This window comes from Haemaphysalis longicornis, unplaced genomic scaffold (assembly GCF_048455015.1).
Source record: "Haemaphysalis longicornis isolate Haplotype H1 unplaced genomic scaffold, Haemaphysalis longicornis Haplotype H1 scaffold_9, whole genome shotgun sequence".
NCBI lineage: Eukaryota > Metazoa > Arthropoda > Arachnida > Ixodida > Ixodidae > Haemaphysalis > Haemaphysalis longicornis.
In genome coordinates this window covers 5,595,632-5,604,024 of record NW_027526460.1, presented here as the reverse complement: position 1 = coordinate 5,604,024, position 8,393 = coordinate 5,595,632, and positions in this window count along the sequence as shown.

The following is an 8,393-nucleotide window of genomic DNA, read 5'->3' as shown; positions in this document are numbered from 1 at the left end:
TCAAGGGAGTACGTCTCTGTTATAGTACCTGCTCTACCCGCCTAATAGTTAATGGTTACCTTTTGAAGTCCGTGGCTATACAGTCGTCAGTAAAGCAAGGTTGCCCGCTATCGCCTTTACATTTTGCACTCTACTTAGAGCCTTTATGTCGGAGTGTGCTCCAATTCAGTAGCGTTCGGGTGTTTCATAGGGTGCGTTCCAATTTACCGTTTAGACAGCTTCGTTGCCGTCTTCGCGGACAGTACGCCATGTTAAGCCCCGCATAGAGTTTCATACTAATATACACTAGAGGGAAATCTGGCGCCACTGTCTAAGGGAGCCGCACTTCAGCGAGCGTGCCGTCATGTACCGGGCAGGCCAACGTTACTAGATAGGTTCAGTTGTCAAACTCCGCCGCGTTTCGCGGGACTGCCACCTCACGCGGGAGCCAGTGGCGCTGCAGTCGCAAGCGGATCCGTCGCGGCAGCCGAGGCGCCGAGGCCTGGCTACCGTCCGGTCGCATCAACGTTGGGTCGCATCGTCTGGTTTCCGTGTCGGCAGTATCGTCTCGTCGAAAGTGCGGTGTGGTTCGTGAGCGATTGCTGTTTGGTGGTGTCGGGTGGTGCAGTTTATTATGGGAAAGTGCGTGCCATAACCATCTTTGTGAGAAACATGCCGACGTGCTGCGTGCCCGGCTGCACGAGTGGCTATCGAAATGACGCAAACCGCTCACAGCGGCATTTCTTTTGTGCCCCGAGTGACGAAGGGCTGCGCTCCACGTGGGATAGAGCGATTCCACGGGCGGACAAAAGCCTAACCAGTAAGTCAAGAATATGCGATTTGCATTTTCATGACCAAGACATCGAGAAGATGTACATTCACGTGATTGAGGGTAAAAGTGTAGAAATCCCTCGTGGAAAGTGGAGCTTGAGAAAAAATGCTGTGCCGAAGGTATTTCCAAATCTCCCCGTTTATTTCTCGAAGCCACCGGAGAAGAGACGGAGGGAGAGAAGCGGAAACCACGATGCAGCCGCCCAAGCCCGGGACGAACGTCGGGTCGGCCACTGCGATGACGACTCTGAAGATTTGCATACGACTCCTGACGTGTCAATTGTAACAGCTAATGACATGAAATCCATGCAAGTGCCTGACCGTTGGCGTGTGATCCCGCTTGATAGCAGAGACGGTGAGCTCGTTGCATTCTTTACTTTGAATTCAGAAGAGGAGGCTCCACAGATTGAAAAATGTGTAGTTTGCAACGGAAAGTCGGCTACCGCAAGTGCCTACGGTCGTCCCGCGAAAGCCTTCACAAATGTCAGCATATCCACGCTGGAGAGTTTGACAGCTTTCTTGCAAACTGTTGACGATATGCAGGCTTGTAAAGGAGTTCGGGTTCAATGTGACAAGTGCATTTCTCATAAATGCCAAGTGCTGTCATCCCAGCCAACGTGTTCGTCCTGCCGAGTTCATGAAAAGAAACTTGTCAGGAAAGCCACCCTGAAGCAAAATAGATTTGCACGTAGGCACAAGAAAGAGAAGAACTTAAAGAAGAAGGTCAGGAGAGCAGCTGCTAAGAAGGCTTCTTTTAAGAAGAACATCAAAGATTTGAAAGCCCAGCTGGCAACTCAGAAATCTGACTCCGTCAATGAGGCATTGAGCTCTCTTCCAGCCATTCAGCAGGTGGCATTTCAGACATCGCTGAAGCAGTCGCAGGCCAAAGGCCCTAAAGGTGTGCGGTACACGCGAATGTGGTTGATGAACTGCTTGCTTCTCCGCATAGCAAGCCCAAAGGCCTACAACCTGATGCGAAACATGAAGTTGCTGCCCCTGCCCACATGCAGCCGACTGAGCCAGATTATTTCTGGAGTGCCATGCGAGTATGGCTATAACGAAGTTGCCCTCAAGACGATCGAATCGTTTTTTCAGGATAAGCCTGATGTGGAAAAACTTGGCACACTGGTTCTTGATGAAATTAAGCTGCGTGCATCAGTTGATTTTAACAAGTCAACATACAAATTTGACGGATTTGTTGATTTTGAAACGCCATCAGGGCAACACAGCTCTGCTGTACCAGCTGACCATGCGCTCGTCATCATGTTTATTCCCCTCTTTCAAAAGTGGGTGCAGCCAGTGGCCAGTTTTGCGACTAGAGGGGCTGCCCCTGGCCTTGTTTTGGCCAAGCTTGTCCTAGAGTCAGTGCTTCAACTGGAGCAGCACGGTGCCTCAGTTATTGCTGTTGTGAGTGATGGCGCCGGTAATAACCGGTCAATGTGGACGCATGTCGGGGTTTCAGGAAAAATCAGTCAACCTGTGAACAAAATTCCCCACCCATCACTTGAAGATGGACGTTTCCTGTATTTCCTCTGTGATGTCCCTCACATCGTCAAGTGTGTAAGAAACAACCTTTTGACGCACACGTATGCAAAGGTGAGCATAGTCCACCTATTTATACCGATGTTAACCGATTCTAGTGTAATTCCTTAACTGGCATACTTGTGGCAGTGCTTTCTCACACAGCCGCGACACTTTGCTTTATTTTCTCAGGCTGGCTCAGACTTGATCAACTTCGATCATTACCGGCAGTTACACAACACGGAAAAGCCAATGCAACTGAAGACTGTTCCCAAGCTCACAGCATCCCACGTAAATCCGGGGAAACTGGAAAAAATGAATGTCCGGCTAGCAACGCAGGTAATCTGTCCTAGCCATTTTGCCTTGTTCATTACAGTGCGGAAATATTATATATGTTAAAAACATATTCTTCGTGTATACTTTCAGCTTTTCAGTAGAAGTGTCGCCATTGGGATCAGATTCTACAGAGAGAACCAGCAGCTTGGATTTGAAGGCACAGAAGGCACCGAGAATTTCACCCTGCGAATGAATGACTTGTTCGATGCATTAAATGCAAAGTGTCCTTCGGAAGGCATTTACAAGAATTCTCCGAAAATCAAGGTGAGGTAACTTTGCTTTCCTTGACCTAATTGCACCTCTTACATGCATGTTTTGCTGCATTACAGGTCATTAAGGACTTTCTTGAAATGGTCAACACCACTGAAAGGAGCAGTGCAGCGGAGAAGACGCGGATGTTCGCCTCCCAAATGACCATTGAGTCTCTTAGAGTAACTCTGATGTCAGTCTTGGACATTATTGCTCTCCTACATGCTCGGAATGTTCTGTATGTGCTCACCGCAAAGCTCAATCAGGACCCATTAGAGGTATGACCTTTCCCAAAGCACCTTGCTTATGTTTTCCTGGTGTTTTCTAATTTTTTTGTGTGAAGCACTGTGTAAAGAAGATCCTATTTCTTAAGTTCTTGTTTTGTGGGATGACAAGTTTATATTTTTTGCTATCTTTTTTGCATATTAGCGCTTCTTTGGAGTGGTCAGAGGCTTCGGTGGGGACGAGGATCACCCCACGATAACTCACTTCGGCCAGATATTCCGACTCCTGTGCCTCTACACCCCACTGAAGATGGCAACAAAGGGAAATTGTTCAGGCGAAGCAGACTCGGTCCTTGTTGCAGTTGACGAGAGCCTCAGCAAGACAAAGTTGGATGCACTTTCTAAGAAGGAAGCCCGTGAGGACAAGCTGGGAAAGTGTATTTCCCAGATTGAGTTTCAGGAGCCAGTAGCTGAAGACAATCTGCAACACAGTTATAGCCGCTCCACTGCAAGACAGAATGCTCTGCATTACCTTGCAGGGTACGTTGCCAAGAAGGCTCGCAAGTCCACTACCTGTGCGGACTGCCTTGCGGCACTTGTGTCAACAGATAACGTCCCCCCAGCAGCCAAGCTGACTGAAATGAGGTCATTTGTGCCGGGTGCCCTACAACATCCATCAGATGCACTGACGAGTCTGGTCGATGGCATCGAACGCGTCATTGAGAAGAAGACAGGAAAAAAGGAAGCTTTCGGTGACCTCTTTTGGGATATCCTGGAGGAGCTATCCCAGAACACTCTAGTCCGGGTTGGATGCAGTGTCCACTTTGAAGAGTTGAGTGCCCGCGTCTTGAAGTTTTACCTAGTGACACGGATGCACTTTTACACAAAGTTCCTGCACCAGCAAGAGAATGCCAGCATTCAAGTGAAGGCGGCAAGAAAGCGTGCAAAGTTGATTTAGAGACTGACGTCAACTGAGTGAAGTGCTAAAAGTATTGTGTTGTAAATGTCGAACAAGCCTTTGGGCAATACTATCATTTCATGTTGCAAGTGCATGGAATAAACTATGATAACTGCACATGAATTATTTGTTTTATTCTTCTTTAATTGTTTGTCCTGCTCATAAAATGATATGTACAAGTTATTTACTTTATCCAATAATACTGCTTGGTGTAGTTAATGTCCAATAGCACCGATGTCACGGAGAAATTGTGGGCTGGAAGGTTATGAAAAATAGCAATTATGTTCTTTCGCAGTCCCTTTCGTGAAATATTTTCCTTTTTTTTTCGTGAAGTCGTAATAACTTGAAATTTGTACGGAAGTGACAAGCCTCTCTTTCTTAAGGGGTCTTTTTCAGATGCTATTGAGTTCTGAAACTTGATTAGAAAAAAACCCGCTAAATTATGGATTGGCATTCACTGATGTACACACCTGCTTCATAAGAAAGCACTTCGATCTTAGCCAAAAGGCCGAGAAGCGATAAGACATTTACCTGCAATCAAATGGCGGTACAATAAATTGTTAAGTCTGAGACATCATCCTGCACCTCATTAACGTCATTCTATCCTCGCGTCTTGGCGAGAGGTCTCGCAAACCCTCCACGCAATGATATACCTGGCACCAGCTTTTCGCAAACGTCTCGGCGAAAGCTTGGCGGCAAAAAAAAATGTTCGGATTGATAAAGCACTTGTTGGTACGAAACTGGCCGCAATTATTGCTAGATTACCGGTGAATATGTACAGTTGAATCAAAAATGTGACTGCCGCGGGTATTGCATGCGTCAGTCCCTAGAAATTGCGGTTTTGGTCGCGGCCGAGCAAAGAAAGGGCAAAAAACTGTGCTCTGTGTGTTTTACCGTCTGATATGGGCTGTCTTCTGGCACATAAGGCAAAAAATCGGTCATATTATGGTAAAAAAGCCTCTACACGAAGTTTTAGTGCCCATAAACGCGCGAACAAGCGCCTATGCTTAGCAGACGACGTGGAGCAAAGTGGAGCCGGGTGGAACGCTACCGCCACCTGGTGACACGTTCAAGAAACGGTGCCATTTTCAATGCATGGGACGTATGGGGAGTTTGACAACTGAACCTATCTAGTAACGTTGGGGCAGGCACGTTCCACTTGTCCTTGGCATGGCTCACGAACAGGCTGAAAAGTTGGCTTTGGCTGCAAAAATTCAACAATATTACTGCAGAAGATTAACCGAATTTGTTTTGTTATTGTAAAATTAAAGCTCCAGAGAGATTTATTTGTCAGGGATTATTTAGAAGCTTTATGCAAGATGAACAAAAAAAGAATGTTACCCCTTTTGGCTTCCAGACGAAAAAGAAGCCATGTGGCTAACCAAGCCAAGGAGGCGAGGAACGTCGCTAGCTGCAATGGCGCCGCCCACGGCGGCCCGCGAATGCAGCGCCAGATTTCCCTCTAGTATACATTAGTATGAAACTCTATGAAGCCCCGTTCCAATTCGAACGAAGCAGTCAACGAAGACTGCTTCGAGGAGACAGCGTCGAAGTCAGCAACGATGCAGGCTACCTTCCTGTCTAAACTGAAAAGCGACGCCAGCGCCACCTTTTTGCGTTTTTGTGTTGAACCAGAAGCACTTGTTCCTTTATTTAAATATTTAGTAAAATTTATTAGTCATGAAGGTGACTTTGCCTAGTTTTTAAATTACGTAACGTTTGTAATAACAACGGTAATATTAGTTACGAAACTTGCGGCTTGCTCAACTCAATATGTCTGCAACGACGCTGTCGTCTGCTGGTCGTCTGCGCTGGTGTTGCGTTTGCGACCGAGGCGCCGTTCCAATTTCATTCCTTAGACGTCTAGTTAGACTGCTTCGTAGACTGTCTACCAAGCTGTCTGCGAATTGGAACGCAGCAATATGCTCGGAACCGAACTCACTACTGGCGTATGCTGACGATTTGGCCTTTTTCTGTAGCGATAGACCAAGTATTGATAAAGTTATTTCCGTGACAAACGAATTCGGATTAGTTTCTGGTGCTAAAGTCAACCTTTGGAAGAGCTGTGGACTTTCGTTCGGCTCATGCGCAACAACACCAGCCGAGTATTCCTGTGTGCCATCTCAATATCTCGGCGTTCCGCTGGATGTCTACCGACAAAGCGCCCGCTATTGGCGGGGGCGCACTAAGGCCCTTCGTAGCAGAGCCTTATAGAAGGCTCTGCTTCGTAGTTATTCGCAGGCTTTCGTTCCGCATAACCTGTCGATTTCTTAAAGGGCCCGGGCATGTAACATGTTCTTGGCATCCAAATTGGTCTATGTAATGCAAATTATTCATTGCGCTCGGAGTCACATACAGCGGTTCCATCGGGTTTTCGAAACATTTGTGTCCAATGGAGCCAACGAGGCGCGACAACCCTTCAAAACCGGTTTGCGCTGGTGGGCTGGGCTTAACCCATCTGTTTGTACGGCAAATAGATGCACGTTTTTTTTTCGGGACTCCACCCACTCTGTTATTCGCGCTTTTTTTTTTTTTTTTGCAATTTAACCTCGGCGAGGTTTTGTCTAATCTTGTTGTCTCATCAGTGTTATCGACCAGGCCTTGATTGTGGGGGTTTATGTATGAAGTGTACACTTCAATACGGTTTTTGCTGGTTAGTTTTTTCCCAGATTATATGTTCAGTGTGTCTCGTGTTACACTCTACAAGGACCTAATTTCCTTGCTTTTCCCAGCACCACTGTACAGAACTGTTTATTTCCAACTTCGCCGGACAAGATGTGCTCTTACGTGTCTGTAAAATGCCTCGTTCTCCCTCAAAAAAAAAAAAAAAAAAAAAAAAAAAAAAAAAAAAAAACGTTCTTCTAACTGCACAGCGAAACTTTGCCTGTTAATACGTGGCTGCACAAACGGAACATCATTGTGTCATCTGTGAACTGTCGCCTGTGCGATGTACCGGAAACTATTGAGCACTATTTTATAAATTGTAAGGATGCCATACTATTTTGGGATGGCCTCCAAAGAACTCTAAGAGAACTTTGAATTGACTCCACATGGTATACGGTATCTCGTATTACCCGCAGACGGTGATGTGCCATATGATTGTTTTTAGATGCGAAGCATCCCATGCTCGGGTCTGTGTCCCTCCTTCCCTCGTTGTCGTTGTCCGCCGTCCGCACTCTACTGCGCATGCGCGTCTCTTCAGCCCCGTCAGCGTTTGGGCTAACGTCAGCGCAGTCCACTATAAAAAGAAATAGTTAGGCGGCGCCCGGTTTCGATCCCACGACTCTCTGGCCGCAACGGGAGGTATGGGGCGCTCTTCCCACTGCGCTACAAACCGAGACTGCAGTACGTGCTACGAACGCGCCTTATGTCCTTCACTCATTCAAACTACGTCAAGAAGCTACTGATAATACGAAGGCACGCGAAGCTGAACGTCAACGGAAACGACGAACTGAAAACTAATGGGAACTTCAGTCGACTCATGGCTGCTTCGCATAGTACTCCGGGTTCCCCTACGGGAAGATGGTGTAATTTTTTTCTTCTAATCGCTCTGCACAGTTTATGAAAAACGCGAATGCTGAATAGGCACGCTGAGCCTATGGTTTCTTCCAGAGCACACTTCTGCCAAATGATCATTAATCTTAAAGACGTTTATGGCCAAAATGATTCTCGCCCTGATTGGTATCCCCTCCTTATTAGTTGTTCAATGCTGGCCCCGTTTTAAACTAAGTGAACATTATTGTTCATTGTGTTTAGTTTTATTTTTAAGCTTGTAATCAACTCATTTGTATGTGTACATAGTTGTAAATATCGTTTCCTACATTGACATGTAGTGCAACAAATACCATGTCGAAAACAAAATATGAATGAACAAATGAACAGACATTTATTGAAAGAAACAAAAACTCTGTTGCCACGATGTAGAGTACTGAGCACTAGCACTGATGGCTTGGGTAATAGCCCCAGCAGGTCTATTAGTTTGTTCTTTCATTGCTTAATTTTTTTAATTAAAATGTTTTTATATACTCAAATCTACGCGTTTTTTTTTTTGTTAATGATGGGGATTTGGTATGTTTTAAGTCGCTTTAGGCTTGGGGCGCAGCCAATGCCCACGTTAAATTACCGTTCTCCATCCCGAGGACAGGCCTGCCATGTGGGTGCTCTGTTCAGCGAAGCGTTTGGAAATACGCTGCCGGGGAATGCTTGACGCAGAGGTTTAAGGTGGTCCGACTTCGCTTTTGTGACGTCCCACCGAAACAACAGTCTGCTGTGGAGGTTACACGAGCTTTTGAATT